Source organism: Heteronotia binoei, chromosome 8 (assembly GCF_032191835.1).
Source record: "Heteronotia binoei isolate CCM8104 ecotype False Entrance Well chromosome 8, APGP_CSIRO_Hbin_v1, whole genome shotgun sequence".
In the NCBI taxonomy this organism is placed as follows: Eukaryota; Metazoa; Chordata; class Lepidosauria; order Squamata; family Gekkonidae; genus Heteronotia; species Heteronotia binoei.
This window is the reverse complement of record NC_083230.1, coordinates 104,956,315-104,983,211: the sequence shown is the minus strand read 5'-3', so window position 1 is coordinate 104,983,211 and position 26,897 is coordinate 104,956,315. Positions and strand designations below refer to the sequence as shown.

Genomic DNA, 26,897 nt, shown 5'->3' with positions numbered 1-26,897 from the left:
AGAGGCACCAAATTTTCAGTATAGCATCTAGTGCCACTCCCCAAAATACTTCCCAAGTTTCAAAAAGATTGGACCAGGGGAACCAATTCTATGAGCCCCAAAAGAAGGTTCCCCTATCCTTCATTTTTTCCTATGGAAGGAAGGCATTTAAAAAGGTGTGGTGGCCAGAACTCCCTTTGGAGTTCAGTTATGCTCGTCACATCCTTGCTCCTGGCTCCACCCCCAAAGTCCCCAGATATTGCTTGAATTGGACTTGGCAACCCTAGATTTACCTGAGATATGGGGGAAATTCCCACATATCCGCACTATTCGCCATTAGTTCATTGCTGTGACTTGTGTGCAGTCCCACATGAGACTGCAAGATTGCAGGCTGCCCACAGAGAAGAGCTTCCAAGTTTTTCTGAAGAACCTTCTTGGCTCTGGAGTGCTCCCTGTTCTAGAATTGCAGGTTGGTGTTGGAAAATACTTGGAGACTTTGGAGGTGGAGCTGGGAGAGGGGGTGGGGTTTGGGGAGAGGCCTCAGCAGGGTACAATACCATAGAGTCCACCCTTCTCCAGGGGAGCTGATCTCTGCTAGCTGGAGATCAGTTGTAAAAGCGAGAGATCTCCAGGCCCCACCTGGAGGGTAAAGTGCAAATAAAAAACTGAGGAAAATAACAAAAAGCAATTACATGGTACTGAAAAAAAACTCTGCAGCTTGGGGGGCAGGGGAAGGCCTGGACACTTTGCCTCTCTTTCTCAAAGTCTGTTTTAGTGATGAGACATTTTAAACTAGAATTGTTCCAGAAAGGGGATTTCCTTTTTATAATCCCTCTTTGCCCTCCTTTCTCCTTTCTGTCAGTCTCATGTCTTCCCTGCCTTTCTTTTTACCTTTCTGTGGCTTCTCTTAAGGGACCAGGTCTTTGCGGCCTCAGAAAGAAAGAGTTAATAAAAAACTGAGGAAAATAACAAAAAGCAATCACATGCTACTGAAAAAAACTCAAACAAATTTCAAAAAGTATAAACAGCAACAGCAGCTAAAGTTCATAGAAAATTCTAAATATTATTAAGGAAATTCACAATACAATCTCTACAACAACTTAATAATGAAACAAAATTTGAAATCACAAATAATCAGTTCATTCATCAATATCCATGGGTACGTCACTTTCCAGCTCCTGAGGCTTCCGAGATGATTCTGCTGCACCATTGAGGTGGATTAAAGTGCCAGTGCTCACAACGATCCTGTAGTCATCACAGTTCCTTATTTTCTTTCGAATAATTCCATTCCAAGAATTTCTCTTTCTCTGTGCATAGTGCTGTGTGAATGATCTGTGGGTAATCTGAGAAGTGGGAGAAGTCTCTTCCGTAAAGGGCTGGGTCAGAAATGGTGATACATGTGCGTCCCCATCATTTTTTTTTGTGTATCCATTTGGTCTTTCTGTTTTGAAAGAAAAGCCTTTATTGTGGCTGAATTGAAAAAGAAATGGAATTCCGTTTGGTGTGAGGGAATTAAATTTTAAAAATCCAGCGCATTTCTTGTTTCGGTAACCATTTATTCATATCCACTTTACCCTGTAGCCTTAACGGAAATTTTTCTGAGACAAAAAAATCTCAAATCATTAGGATCATGCTTAAATTCTTGGAAATTCTCCACGAGAGGGGCTTCAGACACGAAATTCTTTATGCAAGATGTGTTCCTGCTCCAGGCTGGCAAGTCAGGGGGCCCTAAACTGGGGGATCTCCTACCTCCAAGGGTCATTTTGTAGAAAAACAGGTGGTGGAGCTCATCCAGGGATTATTATGCAGCTGCACATACTATTCGCTGGACAAGGAGATGGAACTCTCAGGAGAAGGAGGAGGAACTCTCAGAAAGGTCCAGTAGCTGTGCTCCTGTGAGCTCCCACTTAATCTGAGGCCTACCTACCTCCATTGGAAGCTTGGCAGCCCTCAAGGTAGGCATAGTATGGCTAGTTCTTTCCCCTCGATTACATCTTAAAGCAGCACAGGAGGTGATAGGGTTTGATCAGAGACACAGTGTAGGAGACAGCAAAAATTAAATCCATAATGCCCGGATGCCACAGCCCAATCCAAAGTGGAAGGCCTTCTAGACCCACTTGTGAACCTCCTAATGGCACTTGGGTTTTGTTTTTGTTTTTTGGCCACTGTGTGACACAGAGTGTTGGACTGGATGGGTGATTGGCCTGATCCAACATGGCTTCTCTTACGTTCTTAGTGTGACACAGAGTGTTGGACTGGATGGGCCACTGGCCTGATCCAACATGGCTTCTCTTACGTTCTTATGTGTGACACAGAGTGTTGGACTGGATGGGCTATTGGCTTGATCCAGCATGGCTTCTCTTACGTTCTTATGTGTGACACAGAGTGTGGAACTGGATGGGACATTGGCTTGATCCATCATGGCTTCTCTTATGTTCTTATGTTCTTAATCCTTAATGGCTGTTCTTTATGGCCAAATTGCATACCAGTAGTTCCACACACAAAAACATAACCATGTAATTTGGAGCTGAACTGTGAAGGAGGAAACTCCCTTGTTCAAATATTCTGTTTGATGTGAACTGTTAGTTGTCTCTGTATGCTTAAAATATGCTTAAGATGCCTGCGTCCCCCTGCATCCCCCTGTCTGGTGTCTTTTTTTACTTGCTTTTCTGATTGTTTTCTGCCGTTGAGGCCTTGTTGGGTTTTGTGACAGTTACATGAGGGTGGTTTTATTGTTCGTTGGGTTAATTTTATCGAGCTGCTACATTCATTAGTAAAAACACATTCATAGTAAAAATAACTTTTGACATTAGCTGCTTGAAGCAGGTTTCTGGAGAGTAGCATTATATACCCCAGATTCAGAAATTTCTGGAGATTTGGGGGTGGAGCCTTGGGAGGGGAGGGGCCTCAACAAGGATCCACTCTCCGGAGCAGCCATTTTTTCCCTGGGGGAACTGATCTCTGTGGTCTGGAGATAAGCTGTAATTCCAGGAAATCTCCAGATCCCACCAGGAGATTGGCAACACTACTGGAGAGGTGGGGTATAGGCTTTGTAAACAAACAAACTAACTTACTAGGTAGCTTGAGGGACAAAACTGCATGTTACCTTTTCCCACAAGGGTGTCTCCATGTTGTCTTGAGGGACATGTTCTGGCTTTCCATGTTTCCTAGTAAACACCAGCCCAGTTGGGATCAGGACCATGGCGTACCATGGCCCCACAGAGGGTCACTTTATCCCATTGAGTGTTTCATAGTAGGGTTGCCAATTCCCAGTTGGGTGGCAGAAAGAAACCCAAGGTTTCCGTGATACCCAGCCTCCAAATTAATACAAAGAAAGAACAAATAAACCAAAATTGTATATTCTCTTAGACATTCTCATACAAAACACTGTACACATTCATATCCTGACAATAGAACACTCAATACTCCTGAGGAATCCAAAAATTGTTGTATATTCCAATGAATCCAACAATTATTGGCTTCCTCAGGAGCAACTCTAACTGGGGATCCTTAAAGAACTGAAGGACCGCACTTTGTGGAATGGACATTAAGTTGTAATTGGAGAACTTTGAATTTTGGTCCTTATATCAGGATTATTGAGTGTTCTATTGTCAGGGTATGAATGTGTATAGTGTTTTGTATGAGAGTGTCTAAGAGGATATACGATTTTACTTTTTTTGTTCTTTCTTTGTATTAATTTGGGGGCTGGGTATCACGGAAACCTTGGGTTTCTTTCTGCCACTCTCTACCATGATTCTCTTATTGGTTTCACATGATCCCCAGTTGGGGGCAGGGGATCCCCTGGTCTGAAGGCCCTCCCCCACTTCAGGATTATCAGAAGCTGGGGGTGGGGGCTGAATGTCTGCTGGGCACTCCATTATACCCCATGGAGTATGGTTCCCATAGTCTATACTAGAGAATTGATCCATGGGTATCTGGAGCTGGGGAGGGGCTGTTTTTTGAGGTAGAGGCACCAAATTTTCAGCATAGCATTTGGTGCCTCTCTTCAAACAAACTCCCAAGTTTCAAAAAGATTGGGCCAGGAGGTCCAATTCTATGAGCCCCAAAAGAAAGTGCCCCCATCCTCCACTATTTCCAGTGAAGGGAAGGCATTTAAAAGGAGCATGGCTAGAACTTCCTTTGGAGTTCAATTGTGCTGGTCACAAACTTGCTCTGGGCTCAGATATTTCCTGAGTTGTACCTGGCAACCCTATCCATATGTACTGATGGGCATCACTTTACCTTTCCCCAGTGTGCCAAACAGCAGCTCTCTAGGGCCAAAAACCCTTGTGGCTTTCCTCAAGGAATCTGGGGAATTATAATTTGGGGAAAGCACTGTAGATTTTAGACTGTCTAGTGGGCCTCTGAGATGTATAGCCTCTTCTTAAAAGCAAGTGACTAGACAGAGTTTTGGGCTCCTCCCAGAGATAGAATTCTAGCATATTAGGCCACACACCCCTGATGTAGCCAATCCTCCAAGAGCTTACAAAAAAGAGCCTTGTAAACTCTTGGAGGATTGGCTACATCAGGGGTGTGTGGCCTAATATGCAAAGGAGCTCCTGCTAGAATTCTACCCCTGGCTCCTCCTGATAAGTGTGGTTCTGTGGATTAAATTAGTCCTGACCCAGTTAGCCCAGACTAGCCCAATCTTGCCAGATCTTGGAAGCTAAGCAGGGTCAGCCCTGGCTAGTATTTGGATGGTGACCTCCAAGGAATACCAGGGCCGGAATCCAGAGGTAGGCAATGGCAAAACCTCCTCTGAAATGTCTCTTGCTTTAAAAAGAAGTCTAGCTCGCCACCTAGTGGTGCATAATGATAAAAGAGATAGAACTTTTGGCTGCCAGGCAATCTTAGGATCTCTTGGCTATACTACACACACTGCTATTTGTGGATTAAGTTCACAGTTCCATGTTTATCACTGGGTGAATGCAATAGCAAATGCCGGCTCACATGTGTGAAACATCCTTCATAGATCTGGCATCACAAGCAAGGCTTTCATAACACCCCCCCCCTTTCCCTCCAGTTTTCACCAATGGCAGTTTACACATTCAAGCGGCGTTCATACAGTGCTGAATAACTTGAGGATGCTTCAAATGTGTTTATCCTCTCAAAAACCATCTTCAGTATTGGTTACCCACATGTAGGAAACAATGGTTGTATTCCTCACATGTGCTGGTCCAGGTGCATGCAGCATTCTCACACTCAGGTTAGGGAATGTTGTCCTCCAATGTAAAGTCTGCACATGCAGCTAAGTGCTTAAATAGGACCTTTCCCCCCCTCTTTTTCTCCACCTTCAACTTACTCTGAACTGCACTAAATTCTCCTCAGTCCGTTTTGGGGGTTTTTCGTCCCAGGGAATCCCCCTGAATACACAGAAAAACCGACCTTATGTGCAGATGCATTTTCACTGCAGGCAATTACCTAGTTTGCCACTAGGGCACTGGCCCTCTGGGGGTGCCAAATTGGGTGCCCCCACATGAATGGGGATGTTATCAGTTGGGGGGGGAGGCAGAAGTTAGCCTTTCCTAGGGTGCCAGATCTAGTCAGCCCTGAATTATTAGAGGGAATTGCAATGGCTTTGCATGAGCTGAGCACAATCCATTGTTCTGTCAGAGGGTGCACACTGAAGGAGGTAGGTGATCTGCTGTGATTCGAAAAGATTGCCTGCTTAACCGGGCAGCAAATTTTTACAAATGGAGGAAGAGGGGCTTTCTCAGAAGAGGCATCTCCCATCCTTTATGGTGGCAGTCCCCAACCCTTTTGGCACAGGTTTTGTGGAAGACAATTTTTCCAAGGACCGAGGGGCGGGGGGAATGATGGTTTTGGGATGATACAATTGTGCACTTTATTTTTATTAGTTTGGTGTAGTGGTTAAGTGTGTGGACTCTTATCTGAGAGAACCAGGTTTGATTCCCCTTTCCTCCACTTGCAGCTGCTGGAATGGCCTTGGGTTAGGCATAGGTCTTGCAGAGTTGTCCTTGAAAGGGCAGCTTCTGTGAGAGCTCTCTCAGCCCCACCCACCTCACAGGGTGTCTGTTGTGGGGGAGGAAGCTAAAAGAGATTGTGAGTCACTCTGAGTCTCTGAGATTCAGAGTGGAGGGCAGGATACTACTATTATTATTATTATATTGTAATATATAATGAAATAATTATACAACTCATGGCCTGGTTGCTAACAGGCCATGGACTGGGATCGGTCCATCACCCAGGGGTTGGGGACCCCTGCTTTATGGTACGGGAGGGGAATGCCTCTTGAGTGGGTTCTAGGTGTGAACCATGCATGCACGTCCTCCACCCCATGCAGTTGTGGTTTTTAAAATTCATGTGCAGATTTAATTGTATCAGCATTCCTCTTAATCTTCCATTTTTGCAGTTAAGAACATAAACATATAAGTAGAGCCCCGCTGGATCAGACCAATGGTCCAGTTGGGTGATTGTGCCACTAGTGCTGGGCAAAGTAGTCTTTTTACAACAGTTTTGTCCCTTGGCACCTTTAAGACCAACAAAGTTTTGTTTGTGTGAGCTTTTGTGTGCAAGCACACTTCTTTGTCCCTGTAATAGATGACCTCAGGCAGAGCTCCGGAAAGATGGGGCTCTTGGGCAGGATTGCCAACCTCCAGGTGGTATAATCAACAAAAAGGGATCACAGTTGACAAGACAGGTAAGGAAAGAAAAAAAATACTGCGATGTAGTGGCTAACAATGTTTAATAAAACCAGAGGTGGAATTCAAGCAGGATCTCCTCTTCATAATAGGCCACACACCCCTGATGCAGCCAGTCCTCCAAGAGCTTACAAAAAAGAGCCTTATAAGCTCTTGGGGGTTTGGCTGCATCAGGAGTGTGTGGCCTAATATGCAGAGGAGATCCTGCTTGAATTCCACCCCTGAATAAAACCATTTAAAAACCTGACGAAATGAGCCTATATCCCGGTGCTCACATAGAACCTTTTTTGTAATATTGGAATGTGAGAATGGACCTCTATGATAATATTGTTATGTGAGTGGATATTTCTAGTGAAGTCTTAAAAGATATTTATTAAACATTGTTAGCCAACCTCCAAGTGGTGCCTGGAGATCTCCTGGGATAACAAATGATCTTCAGGCAACAGAACTCAGGTCCCCTGGGAGAAAACAGCCGCTTTGGAACCTGGACTCCACTGTAGCCTCTCCTCCCAACCCCTTCCTCCCCGCACTCCACGCTCTCCACCAATCTGCTCCCCGCTCCCTTCCAGGAATTTCCCAGCCCGAACACTTCAGCCCCACCGGGAACATCAAGCTTTTGACGCAGAGGGCCGCCTCAGCGGAAGCCAGGCGGGGCGTCCGGCCTTAGTCCCCTCCCTCCCATGCGCCTATAAACGACCAGGGCGGAGAAGCGGCAAGGAAGTGGAGGCAGGTCGTTGTGGGGAGAATAGTAGCCGGAGGAGAAAGGAGGCGGAGAGGTGCATCTTGCAACCCGGTGGTGGGTAAGTAGCCCCTGGCTGCGCCTTTTGGTTCCAAGTTCTGCGCGCCCTCCTTTGCAACAGGCTGCTGTTCCGCGGCGTGCGTCTGCCTGTCTGTCTCTCTCCAGCTTCGCTTGGCGCGCCCCTCGGCAGAGAGAATGGTTGTTTTCGGGGCCGGGCGCTGCAAAACCCGGCGGGGGGGGGGGGTAGTGGGCTTAGAGGCCAGCAGCGGGCTCCGATCCGTTGCTTCGTAAACAAATAAGCGTGTCTTGGTAGATCCGGGTGGGCAGCCGTGTTGGTCTGAAGCAATAGAACAAAGCAGGAGTCAACTGACACCTTTAAGACCAACAAAGCTTTATTCGGACTGTAAGCTTTTGTGGGCTCGAAGCACACTTCATCAGACAATAGGATGGAATGGCCAACAGTCCTAAATATAGAGAAAGTGGGAAGTGAGTTAGTATGCAGAATCATGGAGATGTCTTGGGTTGGGGCACCCAGGCGATTGCTAGCCTGCCCTTGTCTGTCTGCGGGCTCAAGCCGTGGTGGCAAAGAAACACCCTGCGCCGTTCGGGCAGCATGAATTCTCCTGGGCTGAGACCCAAGATTTCATTTTTGTTTCATTATTTGACTAGGAATAGAAAGGCAGCTGGAGCCCGGGGCGGCGGGACCTTTTTCGTGCTGTTACGGACGCCCTTAATCCGTACTTAAAAACAGGGTGGAAAGAGCGGGAAAGAAGGCTCCCCCCTCCCCCTCTGCGCCCTTCTCCCTCATTCAGAGCTAGTTTAGTCCGATTCTAACGATGGGGAGGGCAATAACTAGGGTTGCCAACTTCCGAGTTACAACTCTTCTCCAGACCACAGAGATCAATTCCCCTGGAGAACGTGGCTGCTTTTGATGGTGGGCTTTATCGTATTGCACAGTGCTGAGGTGTCCCCCTCCTTCCCAGAACCTGTCCTCTCCAGGCTTCACTCCCCAAAACTCCAGGAATTTCACACCCGGGGGCTGGCAAGCCTCGCAGGACCTGCGAAGGCTAGACTGAAGGGGTGGCAGGCTTGGGCACAGGGGCTGGCAGTGGAAACCTCCCGCCTTCCTGCGAGGGGTGTGCGAATTCAGGAGCCTTCCTGGGTCCTAAAGCGGACCTAGGCCTGCTTCGGGTGGGGAGGGAACAGCCGGCGACCCATTTAGAAATCTCCCCCGGTCGTTTGCATGTCTCTGGGGATGCCGCTTCTTGTTCTGTTCAGGGCGGCCAGATGGCCTCTGTCGGGAGGGTTGTGCTTCCGGGCCGCTCAGCGGGGGCCGCCATGGCTAGCTGCCGTGGGAAGGACGGCTACTCCGGCAAGCTAGGCTGTTTATTTGCGGGAGGGAGAGCAGGCGGGGGCGGCCGTGTTGGTCGGAAGCAGTTTGAGTCCAGTGCAGCGAGCCACATAGAATAAACCTCCGATGTTTTATAAACGTCAGATGTTTCAGTGCGCCAAGACAGGAAGGCAGGCAAATAGAGCCGGAGGGAGGTGGAAAGAAGGCAACTTTAAATGCGTTCTCCAAGCCGCTGGCTGGCTTAGCTTGGAGAAGTGATGTAAAGTGATGCCTTCTCCAAGTTGGCTGACGGAGGGGGGGCGGGGGCTGGCTTCAAGAGCCAAGGGGTATGTGTGAAAGAGCCACATGTGGCTCCTGAGCTGCAGTTTGGCCCCCCTTGGCCGGTGGCACCTTTAAGACTAACAAAAGTTTATTCATGGTATCTGAACTTCCGTGTTTAAGAGGGTCTGGGGAAATTCGGTGTTAACAGTTAACAACTAGATAGCAGGCAGAGGAGGCACTATCATGAACTGGACTTTTTGCGGCGGGTTTAGGGATCGTGTGCACATCTGTGCATGTCAGTTAACATGTGCAGATCTTGCTCCCCTTCCCCCTTTTTGGTGTTGGCTGTAGACAGCGGAACCAGAGTGGCCAGCTATTCTACGTGCTTTCAATAAATAGAAATCTTGTGTCCAATACTCCCTCTAAACTGTGGAGACTTGTGAGCAAATATTCTGCTTCTGGCATTAAAATTGTGAGATACTGCGTAAGTTAGTTTGCTCTGGGGCCACTTTTCCTGAGCTAAGACAAGAATGTGTGAGCCAGAGGCTTAAAAACTATGAGCTAGTCCACAGTAACTCAGCTTAGAGGAAACTGCTTGCAGCACCTTAAAGGCTAACCAGCTATGATTTTGGCATAATCTTTTGTGAATTAGACCTCACTTCTTCAGATACGAAGGTGTTGCTATATTTTGAAAAGCAAAAAAAGAGAACAGATCTCCCAACTGACTACTTTAAGCAAGTGATCACTATGACAGATCACATTTTAAATTCCCCTATTATTTAAGCTGTGATAATTGCTACAAACTAAGAATATTCCTAACCTTCCAACCCCAAAAGAGAACATTTTCATCAGTTAAAAAAAAACAGCCCCCATGAAGAGAGACACAGAAAAGAGGACATCTGGTAATCCTACTGTAATATGCTTCTATTTTCCTTTTGGAGGCATTTAGTGGCCTGGTTAGCCCTTTCCCCCATGTGCACACACCAAAAGATTTCCTTGTTGCTGTTTACTGATGAGATCATCTTTATTGTGATGGGTGAAGGATCAAAGCAAGGGAAGCTAATTGTTTCTTAATAGCCACACCAAAGCCAAACAGAGGGAACAGGAGCCTTCTCATTAAAGGCTTCAGTCCTTAAAAGCTGTCCCTCGAAGAGCTTTACCCTCTATAGATCAACATCTGCTGGTGGTCCCCCAGCCCAAAGGACATTTGCTTAGCCTCAACCAGAGCCTTTTTGGCTGTGGCTCCAGCCTGGTGGAACACTCTCTCAAGAGAGCAGAGCCCTGCGAGACTTGTTGCAATTCCTCAGGGGCTGTAAGACAGAAATACTCTGCCAAGCCTATGGTTGAAGTAGTGGAGGCCTAATTGCATCGGTCTCCCCTCCCCTGCTTTGTGCTTTTTTATTCTGTGCTACTGTTTGTGGCTCTTTGCCCACTCGCCCAGTAGCTGGTTTCATCTTGGGGACACACAGATAGTTTTTCTTGGGAGCACTTGTTAATTTGTGCCTGGTCACCATTTTGTGAGTCTGTATAGGTTTTAATATTGTTTAGTTATGTTTTGATTATTCTAAATTTGTTATATATATTTATTGTAACCCACTGTTCAGGGGCGGGAGGGCTAGAAATCTAATTAAACAAACAAATAATACTTCTTCTGCCCCCATTCAGATACATGGAGTTTCAGGCTCCAGGTGGAAAACTCAGAGAGAAGGAATCCTAAACAGCAGTAGCATAAAAGCTTTAATTTAATAAAATGGCTCAACTTAATGAACAAGCTTTCTAATCTCACCATAATTCACCATTCTGGCTGCATGTCACCATCAGGATAACACTGCCCAGTTTAGCTTCTGATGCTGAACCAAATGTTGAGTCTTTTTAATATAAAATACAATATAAGAGCCCCATGGCGCAGAGTGGTAAAGCTGCAGTACTGCAATCCAAACTCTTTGCTCACAATGTGAGTTCGATCCCGGCAGAAGCTGGGTTCAGGTAGCCGGCTCCAGGTTGACTCAGCCTTCCATCCTTCTGAGGTTGGTAAAATGAGTACCCAGCTTGCTGGAGGGAAAGTGGAGATGAAGGGAAGGCAATGGCAAACCACCCCATAAAAAGTCTGCCATGAAAACGTTGTGATGCGACGTCACCCCAGACTGGTGCTTGCACAGGGAACTACCTTTACCTTTTAAAATAGAAAACAGTTATGTTTTTCTTTGTCTGCTCTGTTGGTACTCCAGTTAGTGCTGGAGACAGGTCCAGACTACACCTGGCTCTTGTATTGCTTCATAAAATTGTTGCTAATCTTTGTCTCAGTAGCTTTTGGCAACCAGAATCTTTTTTTAGCACTTGGAATCATTTAACTAGTATTTCCTGTACAGCATTTGAAGACTGTTGCAATCTGCTGGCAGAAATGTTTCCAGCAACATTTTTCTCTCCCTCTGGTTTGCATTTTGTACGTGTGTAGAGCACGTGAGCTAGCTGTGTGTTGCTCACACATTTATTGCATTTTGGTTGGCCCTGAAGGTGTAAAATTTATGAACATTTTGAAGCCACGTGGAGGCTTTTGATTTTGTTCTTAAAAGATGAAATTTTAGGGAAAAAATTGAAATATATGGAATACTCTATCAACGTCTCAACTTATTTTGTTGTTCTATCAGCATAATATGTGTAACTTAGCAGTTTGACATATTTATGAAATTGGAAGTGTGAACGCCTATGTTTTCTGACAATGCTTGGAAGACAGAGCGCGCAAGCTGTAAAGTGCTGCATTATATTTAATTTAACACATGTCTATACCTTAGCACATCTCTTTTAGTTTTTGTCATTTGAGTGGTAAGGAAAAAATAACATGCTGAAAACAAAATACAACTTTTGCAGCAAACAAAACAAAGTATACTATTGGGATGGAAAAGGTCTCATACAGTTAGGTTAGGACTAGCAGCATTATATGTACAAAGAGTATTATCGAGTATCTAGCTCATGATACCCTGATTTTGTCCCCAGTGGGTGCTCAAATCGTTTTACAACTTTGTTCTCGCCTCTTAAGAATATAAGAGTAGCCCTGCTGGATCAGACCAGTGGTCCATCTAGGCCAACATCCCATCTCACAGAGAAGCCAACTAGTTCCTCTGGAGGGCCAACATTAAAAGCATTTTAAAAGTGTTGTTTTGGCAGTGGCTGCCACCATCCCACAAGGATCTTCTTCAATGTGTGAATGAAGGTAAGCTGTGGCAGCCATTTTGTGTCAGAATTCCAGAAGTGCTTGCGGGCTCCAAAAGGTTGGGGACCATCATTCTAGATGCTTAGTACTCTCCTGAGAGTACATACCAGCGGCAACTCCCTTTGACTGCTACTCCCTGGCATGAAAGCATGCCAGTATATGGGGGGGGGGGGAAATCAAGCATTCTTTCTGTACGCTAGCTCTGTTGCGCAAATGCCTGCCCATTCTCTGTTCCTGGAAGCTGTCTTAGGTTGCTGACACCATGCGGCCCCTGGCAAGATCCGCTATGCATGCAAATCAGTGGGTGGGCAGTCAAAAGACCAAAGAGAACTATGAATGACTCGCCCTAGGGTTCTTTTCCCCCCTTGGAGTTAGAAAATAATACTACCCAAGTTTATGATTGCAGTAAAAACATTTGTCAACCATTTCTAAGATGACTCAGGATCCCGAAATTACAGATGACTGGGTTCCAAAGAACCTTGTGGTTGTAGTATTGCAGTTATGTCTTGTAGGTAGCTGCTGATGCGTTGCTTTCCAGTTCAGCCCACCTGGGGAGCCACTACCTGTTTTCACTCCTGTTTTCTGAAGGTCTCCGTCTCTTTGGCTTTCCCTGGTGTTTAGGGAGCTGAACTTGATGCTGACCTGTCACTTCCTTAATAGATCTGAACTTTGTGTCTTTTTTGACAGTTTCCTTGGACACATGTTGACTCATGGCTGTGCTGATACAATGATGATGAATATGATACTGGATTTATATCCTGCCCTATACTCTGAATCTCAGAGTGGTCACAATCTCCTTTACCACCACCCCAAAAAACCCAGACAGGATTGCTTTGGTAAACAAGATGAAGAGGCTATTGGATTTATATCCCACCCGTCACTCTGAATCTAAGAGCAGCTCACAATCTCCTTTACCTTCTTCCCCCACAACAGACACCCTGTGAGTGGGTGGGGCTGAGAGATTCTCCCAGAAGCTGCCCTTTCAAGGACAGCTCTATGAGAGCTATGGCTGAGCCAAGGCCATTCCAGCAGGTGCAAGTGGAATGGGGAATCAGACCTGGTTCTCCCACACTTAGAGTCTGCACACTCAACCACTACACCAAACTGGCTCTCTGCCGCAGGACTAGTAGAGCTGCCAACTGTGGCTGGAGATTTTGGAAGTGGACCCTGAGGATGGTGAGGTTTGGGGAGGGACTTCAGTGAGGTATAATGCCAGAGTCCACCTTCCAACACAGCAGTTTCCTCCAAGGGAACTGAATACTGTACCAGAGATCAGTTGTAATCCTAGATCTCCAGCCACCACCTGGAAGTTGGCAACCAAAATGACTATGTGTGAGGCCTGTGGTTGTGATCCCAAGAGAATGATTGTAAGCAAGTCTACTATGTTATTCAGCGGGGCCTAGTCCTTAGGATTGCAACATAAGTGCATTTATTTGGAAAACTGAGGCTGCGATCCTGTGTACACTTAATGGTGCATAAACCCCGTTAATCAGAGTGGGATTTACTGAACTAATTTAGTTGGATGTATTTGGAATACGTGGCTTTTAAAGAGTATTCCCTGAGAGGCAGCTGTAAATGCAGCTGGGGGGGGGGGGAATTATAATAAATAAGCCAAATCCTGCAATTGTAGCTCAAAGGTTAAATATCCATTTATTGAACATTATCTCTAGCCTGCTGTCTTAGTGCCCAGTTAGTTTAGGATTGCATATACTTGACATAATGCTTTTATGATTTCTTTCTTTGTGCTTTTAAACCTTGAGGTGGGGTAGAGTTGGGGGGGAGGTTTGAAGCCTTGGAGAAAGAAAGAGTGAAGTTGAGTGTTATGTATGAAAATCAAGGTTATGTTAATGTATTGGACTCAATGGAAGACTTGGGTGTTCCTGCCTGGCTCATTGGAGCCATATGGTCTGAGCTTGGAGACTTGGGAACAATGGGCAGCAGGATCCAAATCTCTGCTGCCCTACACCAATCACAAGCCCCCGCCGGTTTGAATGACCCAATAACGTGCTTGCGCAGGACCCGGAGATGTATATAAGTTTGGCCCCATAGGCCCAGTTCTCAGTCTTAATAGTGCAGCCACCTACCATGCTGTATGTACGCAATAAAGAGCTTGTTATCACTTGCACCTCGCCTCTTCAGTGCCTAAGAACTCACTATATTATATTGGGGTTCTTTGGTCTGTGAACTTCATAGCAGGTAAAGTTATTTCTTAGCTTTTTTGTGGTGCTTTTAAAATGTTCTAGTACCTTGTCTATTTCTGTAATTCTTATAAATGTAGATCAATATTACTATACTTTGTTGGTGTTTAAAGCTCTTTAATTGTATGAGACAGGAGTGTACAAGACTACTCATCAGCTGTGATAACCAACAGTCCTTAGTGTGTGTGCTCTCACCTTCAGAAGTGATGGCTGTTAGAAGCAGGGGCTTTTCACTAGCTGGGTGACTCTTCAGTGTTGGAATTTCCTTGTCACAGCTGTACATATGATTCCTTATATATCTAGTTCAGGATAGCAGTTGAAGTCTTGCCTCATTATTCAAAGTTTTGGTTGTTTTTGTTGGTCTTTTCCTTGCTCTGCATTTGTCTGATCAAAATATATTGTCTTATATCAATTTTACGTTTTAGAATTTTGAAGAGTTTTATGCTGTTCTGTTGTTTATTGCTGATATTTTATTATTTGTACAATGATTAACTGCCCTGGGGAGCTGTCTGTTGAGAAAAAGGGCATTGTATAAAAAGTTCTTAAACAGTATTATCCTCATTTTGCAGGGGGATAGACAGGGGCTGAGATTGGTTTGTTAAGCCCCCAAGGAATTCATGGTTGAGGTGAAGTTTGAACCAGGGATTTTCCAGCTCACACTGTCTGTAGCTGTACTCGCTGTCAAATATTGGATATTTGGGTTTTGCGGGGGGGGGGGGGTGTCTAATTTTATTGTTAAAAGTTAGGTACACCTCCTGACCCTCAGATATGTTCCTTATTCCTTACTTTAAGGATTCATTATACATTTAAGCTGATTTCATGAAGATATTACAGTTGGAGACTAGAGCATATCAACCCAATGTATCTATTTTAGCTTCACACCAACTTTTATTGTGGCTTCTTCAAAGATCCTTGAAAGATAGAATCATAGAGTTGGAAGGGACCTCCAGGGTCATCTAGTCCAACCTCCTGCACAATGCAGGAAACTCACAAACGCCTCCCCCTAAATTCACAGGATCTTCATTGCTGTCAGATGGCCATCTAGCCTCTGTTTAATGTTTGCAGAGAATTCTGAGAATCCCTGACGCCCTTGGAAGTACAGTTTTTTGTTAAATCAGTTTGGTGTACATACAGCTGCACTGAGCCGGTGTGGTGTAATGGTTAAGAGTGCCAGACAAGTACCAGGGAGCCCCACTTGTGCCATAGAAGCTCGCTGGGTGACCTTGGGCCAGTCACACACTCTCAGCTGAACCTACCTCACTGGGTTGTTGTGATGGAGGAGAGGAGAATGATGTCAACTGCTTTGGATCCTCATTGGGGAGAAGGGCAGGGTACAGATAAATAAAATAAATATGAATACATATTTCTCATTGGTGAAGCATGGGATTTGTGTGACTGGTGGGGGGGAATAAAATTAGCAGTATGCCATTCTGTACTGAAAGAAATGTATGTATGTCCCCATGCTATTAAATTATAGCATGTGGCTTTACGGTTCAGATTATATCTATTTTTATGCATGTGTCAGATTGGTAATCCCACATTTGTACTTTCAAAAAACTTAAGGCGCTTTATGAATTTAGAGATTAAGATAATGCAAACAAAAGAGCAAAATGAACAAAGCAAACCAAAGCCGCAGCAGTTACTATCAATCCTCTCATTCCAATCTGTTTTGAAATTTTAAAACCTGAAGCAACCAGACTCCAAAAACAAAATGGAAGCTCATGGCCACATTTCCTTAAATGTTAGGGCACCTCCATACATTGGGAAGAAAAGGCAATGTAAAAAAGGTCTCCTCTGACTATGAAGGAAATACATCTGGGACAAGCTACAAAATACAGCAATTAGGCATTAGATGCAAAGAATGTGGAATGGCTCTGTTCCCCTGGGGGGGAGGAGGATCTCTTTGGTGGAAGACACAGAGATGCTGTAATGTTACCTAGATGAGAACTGTTGAGTAATATTACTTATGGACTTCACCCTCCCGAGTTGATATCAGTAACAAGGCAAAGCATCCGCAAATGTTTACACAAATAAATGCTACAGTTATTCTTGGCCAGCACTTTGCCCAACGGCATCTGAGGAGTGAGGATGTCTTGAAGGTTGTTTCCTAGGGTGACCATAATGTCTGAAGGCCAGCCAGGGACACTGGGGGGGGGGGGGGCTTCGCGCGCGCGCCGCCGGAAACAGGAAGTGACGTCACTTCCGGTGACGTCACTTCCAGTGATGTCATGCCACCACCGGAAACAGGAAGTGGCATCACTTCCTGTGACATCATTTCCCCCGCGTCACCTGCCGGAAACAGGAAGTGACTTCACAGCACTTCCTGTGACGTCCCCAAAAATCCCCCAAATATCACCGCCGGAAACAATTTTGTTCTCAAATCCTGTATATACTTCATCAGTATATGGGATAAGGCACTTTCTCAACTGTGCTGCATAATGCAGCCTATTTATTTTGTCCTGTTGGCTCTGTTGGCTCTATCTGCGCCACCTTCATCACTTTCGGGGTGTGGATCCCCCAGTGGGGTGGTCTCCCGACTCCCTCCGCTGACTGTTTCTGATAGCCCTGCGCCCCCTCTTTCATTTGATATGTGTCCCGTGCGGGTGCCACCCTCCCGCCGGGAGATGCCGCAAAATGAGCCCCCTTGAGGCTTATGGCGGCAGGGCTCGGGGGAAGCGAGCTAGACTGCTGTTCTTTTGAGGGGTTATAGAGTGTTTCGAGCCCGTCCCTGTGGCATCGGTCCCATCGTTGTGGGACCAAGGGGGCCGGCGCAGCGGCACGCCGAAGCAGCCTGTCACTAATAACACCGGTCAAGATGCAGGACAGGAACCTGGAAGTGACCGACAGGCTGCTTCAGCGTGCCGCTGCGCCGGCCCCCTGGGCCCCACAATGATGGGACCGATGCCACAGGGACGGGCTCGAAACACTCTATAACCCCTCAAAAGAACAGCAGTCTAGCTCGCTTCCCCCGAGCCCTGCCGCCATAAGCCTCAAGGGGGCTCATTTTGCGGCATCTCCCGGTGGGAGGGTGGCACCCGCACGGGACACATATCAAATGAAAGAGGGGGCGCAGGGCTATCAGAAACAGCCGGCGGAGGGAGTCGGGAGACCACTCCACTGGGGGATCCACACCCCGAAAGTGATGAAGGTGGCGCAGATAGAGCCAACAGAGCCAACAGGACAAAATAAATAGGCTGCATTATGCAGCACAGTTGAGAAAGTGCCTTATCCCATATACTGATGAAGTAAATACAGGATCTGAGAACAAAATTGCACTAGAAGACACAAACACAAAGCTCCCTTACACTGAATCAGTGCTTGGGTCCACCAAAGTCAGTATTGTCACATAAGAGAAGCCCTGTTGGATCAGGCCAGTGGCCCCTCCAGTCCAACACTCTGCGTCACATAATAACATAAGAGAAGCCCTGTTGGATCAGGCCAGTGGCCCATCCAGTCCAACACTCTGCATCACATAACAACATAAGAGAAGCCCTGTTGGATCAGGCCAGTGGCCCATCCAGTCCAACACTCTGCGTCACATAACAACATAAGAGAAGCCCTGTTGGATCAGGCCAGTGGCCCATCCAGTCCAACACTCTGCGTCACATAACAACATAAGAGAAGCCCTGTTGGATCAGGCCAGTGGCCCATCCAGTCCAACACTCTGCGTCACATAACAACATAAGAGAAGCCCTGTTGGATCAGGCCAGTGGCCCATCCAGTCCAACACTCTGCGTCACATAAGAACATAAGAGAAGCCCTGTTGGATCAGGCCAGTGGCCCATCCAGTCCAACACTCTGCGTCACATAAGAACATAAGAGAAGCCCTGTTGGATCAGGCCAGTGGCCCATCCAGTCCAACACTCTGCATCACATAATAACATAAGAGAAGCCCTGTTGGATCAGGCCAGTGGCCCATCCAGTCCAACACTCTGCGTCACATAAGAGAAGCCCTGTTGGATCAGGCCAGTGGCCCATCCAGTCCAACACTCTGCATCACATAACAACATAAGGAGGGAGGGAGGGAAGGAAGGAAGGAAGGGAGAAAGGGAGGAAGGGAAGAAGGGAAGAAAGGAAGAAGGGAGGGAAGGGAGGGAGGAAGGAAGGGAGGGAAGGAAGGAAGGAAGGAAGGAAGGAGGGAAGGAAGGGGGAGGGAGGGAAGGAAGGAAGGGGGGAGGGAGGGAAGGAAGGAAGGAAGGGGGGAGGGAGGGAAGGAAGGAAGGAAGAAAGGAAGGGAGGAGGGAGGGAAGGAAGGAAGGAAGAAAGGAAGGGAGGAGGGAGGGAAGGAAGGAAGGCAAGGGAGGGAGGGAAGGAAGAAAGGAAGGGAGGGAGGAGGGAGGGAAGGAAGGAAGGGAGTGAGGGAAGGAAGGAAGAAAGGAAGAAAGGGGGGAGGGAGGGAGGGAAGGAAGGAAGGGAAGGGAGTGAGGGAAGGAAGGAAGGAAGAAAGGAAGGGAGGGAGGGAGGAGGGAGGGAAGAAAGGAAGGCCGCCCCCCGCCCCCCCCCGCTTTCGGCCCCCTTACCTTATTCCAGGGCGGCGGATCCAGCGGCGGCGGGGAGTCCTCCGGCGGCGGCCTCGCGGCGAGGGAGGGAGGGAGCTGCCGGGGCTGGCCTCTGGAGGCCTCCAGGGACCAGCGCCGGGCCTCTCCGCTACCGGCGCTGGCCTCTGGAGGCCTCCAGGGACCAGCGCCGGCTGCTCCGCGGCTTCCCCGCGGCCTCCGCTGGTCCCTGGAGGCCCTCCAGAGACTCTGGAGGGCCTCCAGGGACCAGCGGAGGCCGCGGGGAAGCCTTCGCTGGCCGGCGCTGGTCCCGGAAGGCCTTCCAGAGCCTCTGGAAGGCCTTCCGGGACCAGCGCCGGGTGCTCCGCGGCTTCCCCGCGGCCTCCGCTGGTCCCTGGAGGCCCTCCAGAGACTCTGGAGGGCCTCCAGGGACCAGCGGAGGCCGCGGGGAAGCCTTCGCTGGCCGGCGCTGGTCCCGGAAGGCCTTCCAGAGCCTCTGGAAGGCCTTCCGGGACCAGCGCCGGGTGCCCCGCGGCTTCCCCGCGGCCTCCGCTGGTCCCTGGAGGCCCTCCAGAGACTCTGGAGGGCCTCCAGGGACCAGCGGAGGCCGCGGGGAAGCCTTCGCTGGCCGGCGCTGGTCCCGGAAGGCCTTCCAGAGGCTCTGGAAGGCCTTCCGGGACCAGCGCCGGGTGCCCCGCGGCCTCTCCGCGGCCTCCGCTGGTCGCTGGAGGCCCTCCAGAGTCTCTGGAGGGCTTCCAGCGACCAGCAGAGGCCACGGAGAGGCCTCCACCACTGCCGCCGGGCCCCGCGCGCGGGCGGGGAAGGCGGGGAGTGATGGTGGGAGCGTCCCTGCGCGTGCGCAGGGGCCCTGCGCAGGCGCAGGGACGCTCCCTCCCTCACTCCCCGCCTTCCCCGCCCGCGGCCCACCGGCTCCGGGGCTGCCTAAACCGGGACCTTTAATGGTCCCGGTATAGGCAGCCCGGGATCCGGGATTGGGTGGCCAGATCCGGGAATGTCCCGGGAGACCGGGACGGTCTGGCCACCCTATTGTTTCCCCATGCAGGATGTCTAATGAGAACCTGAGCTGCAAGTCTGTTTGTTTTTCTTCTTTTAAAGAGCTTATTTATATCTGTATTTTTTTAAATTGCAGAATTTTCAGAATCAGAAATATGGCGTAGCTTAAAAGTATATTTTAAGAAAATGAGTTAAAACCTAACTATCCTGTAGGTAGGAAAAATGGGCTGCATTCAGACAACATGATACATCTTGGTAGTTTCAGGTGGGTAGCTGTGTTGGTCTGAAGCAGTAGAACAGAGACTCAGACCTCCCATCTTGGTAGTTTAACTGTGGTCAATATAAGAAATGTGAGCCAGTCTAGTGCATGTAAACATCAAATCCTGGTTTGTCTGCTTCTTGCCTCTTATTCCTTCTAGCAGAAAAGTTATACTGCCATCTCTGTGGCCAAGTGACTGGCAATGAAATTCAACTAATTTGCATATATTAGGCCACAGCCCTGACATATTAGGCCACACCCCTGGCCGCACCATTGTTTCACAGAAAAAGCCCAGCAAGAACTCATTTGCATATTAGGCCACACCTCCTGACACCAAGCCAGCCAGAACTACATTCCTGCTCAAAAAAAGCCCTGGGTTTATGAATGCGAATAGGATGACGAACCTCAGTCAGTGCAGACTATGGGTGACAGATGCGAATTTGGTTTGAAAATCCTGATTTGGTACCAACTATGGTTTGATGAATTGCCTGTGTTTGGACATCATATTGAACTGATGTTTGATCCAGCTGTGTCTCATTGTGGCGCTGACTGCATCCCAAATCTACAGTGACAAAATTGGTATTATGGCTTTACATGACCCAAGCAAGGATCCAAAAATAGTGCAACACAGTAAGCACTTCATATTACAGAAATGCATCACAGGGATTCCAGTGCTCCTGGGGAGGGGGAGGTATGGCGGTGGGAGCAGATGTTATAAGGGAAGAGGACAGAGACATGACAGTGCTCGGCCCTCTTCCAATCTGCGTCCCATCCCAAGGATGACAGGTAGTAGCGCCAGGCTGAATAACCCGCCTCCGTCATTGGTGTTATGCAATGTCAGGTCCATTAATAATAAAACCTCAATCCTTCGAGAATTTCTGCTCGAACAGAACATGGACCTGGCTTGCGTGACCGAGACCTGGATCCGGGAGGGCGACACAGTAGCCCTCTCGCAAACAGCTCCTTCGGGCTACTCGGTCTTTCACCAATCGCGGACTAGCGGGCGGGGGGGGGAGTGGCATTATTTGTACGGGAGGCTTACTCCTTCAGGGCGCTCCCGGCACCAAAGATTGAGGGTATTGAATGTGCCGGTCTGGCGTGGGAGGCTGGAGAGGGGTTGGCGATCTGGCTGGTGTACCATACGCCTAACGCACCAGCCCGCGCCTTACCGTCCCTGCTCGAGGCGGTGACGGGCTGGGCGCTGGGGCACCCAAGGCTGATAATCCTGGGTGACTTCAACGTCCATGCTGATGACCTGTCCTCTAGTCAGGCGACGGACCTAGTGTCTTCCATGGCGACACTGGGACTCTCTCAACTCGTTGCAACCCCCACTCACCAGGCTGGAAACATGTTGGACCTGATCTTTGCGGCCGGGGTTGCAGTGAGCGATATAACCGTAGAGGCGGTGCCATGGTCGGATCACTTCGCCCTTAAGGCCCATGTAGATATGCCTCCCCAAACCTGTTTAGGCGAGGAGCCTATTATGGCTCGCCCGCGGAGCCAAATGGACCCGGAACGGTTCCAAATGGCCCTGCGGGACTCCTGGTTCCCTGGCGATTCTCTCGATGGCCTGGTTGAGACCTGGAATAGCCGGCTCTCTAGGGCTATCTAAGAGATCGCACCTCGACGCCCTCTACGACCTCGGACTAGGTTGGCTCCGTGGTATACCCCGGAATTACGCCAGCTGAAACAAGGTCTTAGACGGCTAGAGAGGCAATGGCGGCGTACCCGTGACGAAGCGACTAGAACATCTTATAGGAAGTTTATGAAGTCCTATGAGATGGCAATCAAGACCGCAAAGAAAACATACTTTGCGGCTAAGATTGCATCTGCAAATTCGCGCCCGGCTCAATTATTTAGAATAATTCGGAACCTTACTACGTTGCCACAGGGCAACTCAAAGGCTAAGGAATTGGAGATAGGCTGTGAGGCTTTTGCGAAATTTTTTGCAGATAAGGTCCAATCGCTCCGCCACGACTGCCCTGCCAATTTAGATGCAGTAAGCGAACTCGAGGCACAATGCGTGTCTTCTGATTTAACTCTGGATTGCTTCGTCCCGCTCAGCTTGGAGGAAGTCGACAGAATACTTGGCACTGCACGATCCACAACTTGCGATCTGGACCCATGTCCCTCCTGGCTAATTAAGGCCTGCCAGGAGGAACTAAGGTGTCCTATACGGGACATCGTAAATCGATCCCTTTCAGAGGGTATCTTTCCAACACCCCTGAAAGAAGCAGTGGTCCGCCCTCTCTTGAAAAAAGTTACATCAGACCCGGCCAAATTGGCACATTACCGACCGGTCTCAAATTTGCCCTTTTGGGGCAAAATTATTGCGAGGGCTGTGGCGTTGCAGTTACAGGATTTTTTGGAGGATGCTTCCACCCTGGACCCATGCCAGTCCGGCTTTCGCCCGGGTCATGGGACAGAAACAGTCTTGGTCGCCCTCATGGATGACCTCCGGCGGCAACTGGATCGAGGTGGCTCAGCGGTATTGCTGCTGCTAGACCTGTTGGCTGCGTTCGACATGGTCGATCATCGGCTGCTGACCCGCCGCCTCGCCGACGCAGGAATTCGGGGGCTAGCCTTACAGTGGCTCTCCTCCTTCCTTGAAGGTCGGGGACAAAGGGTGGCAATTGGGGGGGAGCTGTCTCAGAGACACCCACTTCACTGTGGGGTGCCTCAGGGGGCAGTTCTCTCCCCGATGTTGTTTAACATCTACATGCGCCCCCTTGCCCAGATTGCACGGAGGTACGGGCTTGGTTGTCATCAGTATGCTGATGATACCCAGCTCTATCTATTGATGGACGGCCGGACTGGCGATGTCCCTATAAATTTGGACCAGGCGTTACAAACCGTGGCTGACTGGCTCAGGCTGAGTGGGCTGAAGTTGAATCTGGCGAAGACTGAGGTCCTTTGCGTGGGCCGGGGCGGACCAAAAGGGGAGATCAGCCTACTGGCTTTTGACGGTGCGCCACTGATACCAGTGCGCAGGGTCAAGGGCCTGGGAGTACTACTGGAATCCTCTTTAGCAATGGAGGCCCAGATAGCTGCCACGGCCAGATCCGCCTTCTTCCACCTCAAGAGGGCGAGGCAGTTGGCTCCCTTCTTGGAACGCAGCGACCTAGCAACTGTGATCCACGCAACGGTCACCTCGAGACTAGACTACTGCAATGCTGTCTACGTGGGGCTGCCCTTATGCCGAACACGGAAACTTCAGGTAGTGCAGAACGCGGCGGCCAGGCTGCTGCTGGGACTACCTCGGTGGGAACACGTGCAGCCTGGGCTGCGGGATCTGCACTGGCTGCTGGTTGTGTACCGTGTTCGCTATAAGGTGCTGGTTATCACCTTTAAAGCCCTATATGGCCGAGGACCTGCCTACCTCAGGGACCGCCTCTCTCCATATGTTCCCCAGAGAGCACTGAGATCTAGCTCCCAAAACCTCTTAAAAATCCCTGGGCCAAGAGAGGCTAGACTGAAGACAACCAGGGAGCAAGCCTTTTCAGCAATGGCCCCTCGATGGTGGAATCAACTTCCAGAGATGGTGCGAGCCCTGCGGGACCTGAACCAGTTCCGCAGGGCTTGCAAAACCTCTCTGTTTCAGCTTGCCTTTGGGACAGAACCTGGTTAAACGGATCTGTAGCCATCCCGCCATCCTGTACATGATCGCGATCTATTGCACTTTATAGCACCGTTTTATCCATCTAATTAACTATGTGATTGAATTTGTAACTGAATTGTATTTTAAAATTGTTTGTTTTATATTGTATTTTATTTATATCACGGTGTTCCGTGTCTGTGAGCCGCCCTGAGCCCGCCATTGGCGGGGGAGGGCGGGATATAAAAATAAATTTATCATATCTTATCTTACAGGATTAACCAAAGGGGAATGTATTGCAAAGTTTATGTGATATACATGTTCTGTAGTTTTGTGTTTCTGATTACTCTTTACTGTGGTTTCTTTTTTAAAAAATTGATGTAGGCCTTGGGGATGGCTCTTTTTTTCCTTTTTGGTTTGGGCTGTCTGGGTGATTTCCTTTTCCCCAGGGTGGGGGGGAGTTTCCTTTTGGAGTTCATTGATCACACTTTCCACTTCCTTTTCTGCCTGTTTTCGGTCTGTGTGGTTTAGTCTTGGCTTCATCGCTCACTGTGGTATAAACCACTTAGGTGCAGGGCAGAGAGTCATGGAGAAGGGTAAGGGGGACAAAATGTAGCGGAGAATTTTTATTTGTTCTGTTTTGTTTAAGCACTTTCACATTATTTTTCAGCATTTAATGTCATGTTAAGACTTGCACTTCGCTTCGGTTCTGTTTTTAGACTTCTGGTTGGTTCTCCCACTGCAATCCTATTCCACTGTTTATTCAATGTTCCATTCATTGATTGGATTGGATTGACTCGCTCTGTTGCTATCCGCCTTGAGTCCAAGTGAGAAAGGCGGACTATAAATACCATAAATAAATATTAGAACAGTTAAAGGAGTGTGTCAGTTTTTCTGAATTTCCTTTTCACATGATGATAAAATAATAGCTAGAAATATGCCACAACCAAGTGGGAGATATTATTGCATAAAACTGTTATCTTTGTCTATGCCAGGGTGGCCAAACTATGGCCCGGGAGCCATATGTAGCTTTTTCACATGTATTGTGTGGCTCTCAAAGCCCCCACCACTGTCAGCTGACTTGGAGAATGCATTTAAAGTTCAAGTTGCTTTCTTTCCACCTCACCCTCCCTCATCCCATCTATTTTCCTTATGTTCTTATACAGGAGCTGGCGGCGGCCACAAGTATAGCCACCTTCAAGAGGGGTTTAGATAAAAATATGGAGCACAGGTCCATTAGTGGCTATTAGCCACAGTGTGTGCGTATATATAAAATTTTTTGCCACTGTGTGACACAGAGTGTTGGACTGGATGGGCCGTTGGCCTGATCCAACATGGCTTCTCTCTTATGTTCCTTCCTTCCTTCCTTGAGCCAGTTTGGTGTAGTGGTTAAGTGTGCGGACTCTTATTTGGGAGAACTGGGTTTGATTCCCCACTCCTCCACTTGGACCTGCTGGAATGGCCTTGGGTAAGCCATAGCTCTCAAAGAAGTTGTCCTTGAAAGGGCAGTTGCTGTGAGAGTCCTTTCAGCCTCACCCACTTCACCCAGCCTCACCCACTGCCTATTGTGGGGGAGGAAGATAAAGGAGATCGTGAGCCACTCTAAGATTCAGCATGGAGAAAGGAATAGGAAAGGTCCCCTGTGCAAGCACCAGTCATTTTCCGACACTGGGGTGATGTTGCTTTCACAACGTTTTCACGGCAGACTTTTTACGGAGTGGTTTGCCATTGCCTTCCCCGGTCGTCTATGCTTTCCCCCCAGCAAGCTGGATACTCATTTTACCGATCTTGGAAGAATGGAAGGCTGAGTCAACCTCGAGCCGGCTACCTGAAAACCCAGCTTCCACCGGGGATCGAACTTGGGCCATGAGCAGAGTTTAGGACTGCAATACTCCAGCTTTAACACTGCACCACCGGGCTCTTTTGGAGTGGAGGGCAGGATATAAATCCAGTAACTTCTCCTTCCTGCCTGCCTTCTCTCAAACACCTGATGTTCATGTCTTGCGGCTCTCAAACATCTGATGTTTATTCTGTGTGGCTCTTACGTTAAGCACATTTGGCCAACCCTGGTCTATGCCAAAGTAGGAGCATTAAGGCAAAGCCGATTACTGGCTTCCACAGGCTCTTGGACAGTTTGGCTTCGGCTGCTCAGTGTGTTGTGGGGAGGTGTTCATGGAGGGATGGGGGAGGCCAGCAAATAGAGACTACCCCCTTAGTCCTTGGGATCATGTGGAAACGGCTTAGTAGCGGAGCATCTGCTTCCCTTGTAGAATTTCCCACGTTCGATCCCCACCATCTTCAGTTCAAAGGATCAGATAGGAGGTGATGTGAAAGACCTCTGCCTGAGACCCTGGAGTACCACTGCCAGTCTGAGTGGACAGTACTGACTTTGATGGACCAAGGGTCTGATACAGTATAAGGCAGCTTCATGTGAGTTCAAGTGTGTGTTCACGTTTCCAGCTGTCATGTGCGTGGCTGTGTGTGTGTGGCTGCAGTTGATTTAAAAGCTTCATGTGCTAAATAGGCCACTTGAGTGTGAGCTGAGGGCAAATCCTAAAATCCCTTGCACCAAAGTAGAGTCTCAGAAATGTGCTCACTCATGGTACCTAGTTCAAGGTACCTAGAGCTCAGTTCCCCTGGAGAAAATGGCTGCTTTGGAAGGTGGAGTTTATGGCATCATATCCCTCTGAGGACTCTGCTCTCCCCAAACCTCACCCTCTCGAGGCTCCATCATCCCAAATCTTATTGAGAAAAACTCAGCATGGGTTCTATAAGGGAAGATCTTGCCTCACTAACCTGTTGCATTTCTTTGAGGGGGTGAACAAACATGTGGACAAAGGAGACCCAATAGATGTTTACCTTGACGTCCAGAAAGCTTTTGATAAAGTTCCTCATCAAAGGCTCCTTAGAAAGCTTGAGAGTCATGGAGTAAAAGGACAGGTCCTCTTGTGGATCAAACTGGCTAATTAATAGGAAGCAGAGAGTGAGTATAAATGGGCAGGCTTCGCAGTGGAGGACGGTAAGCAGTGGGGTGCCGCAGGGCTCGGTACTGGGTCCTATGCTCTTTAACTTGTTCATAAACGATTTGGAGTTGGGAGTGAGCAGTGAAGTGGCCAAGTCTGCAGATGACAC

The 26,897-nt window shown here is 48.4% G+C and overlaps 1 protein-coding gene across 1 annotated transcript in view; it reads left to right on the top strand.

Moving 5' to 3' along the window:
• The first annotated feature begins 7,229 nt into the window (after positions 1-7,229).
• The window catches only part of BID (BH3 interacting domain death agonist), a 32,050-nt gene continuing 12,382 nt past the window's right edge, over positions 7,230-26,897 (top strand). Inside the window, exon 1 of the mRNA XM_060245794.1 lies at positions 7,230-7,441. The gene's annotated coding sequence lies outside the window, so the exon portion shown is untranslated. The remainder of the gene's footprint in view (positions 7,442-26,897) is intronic.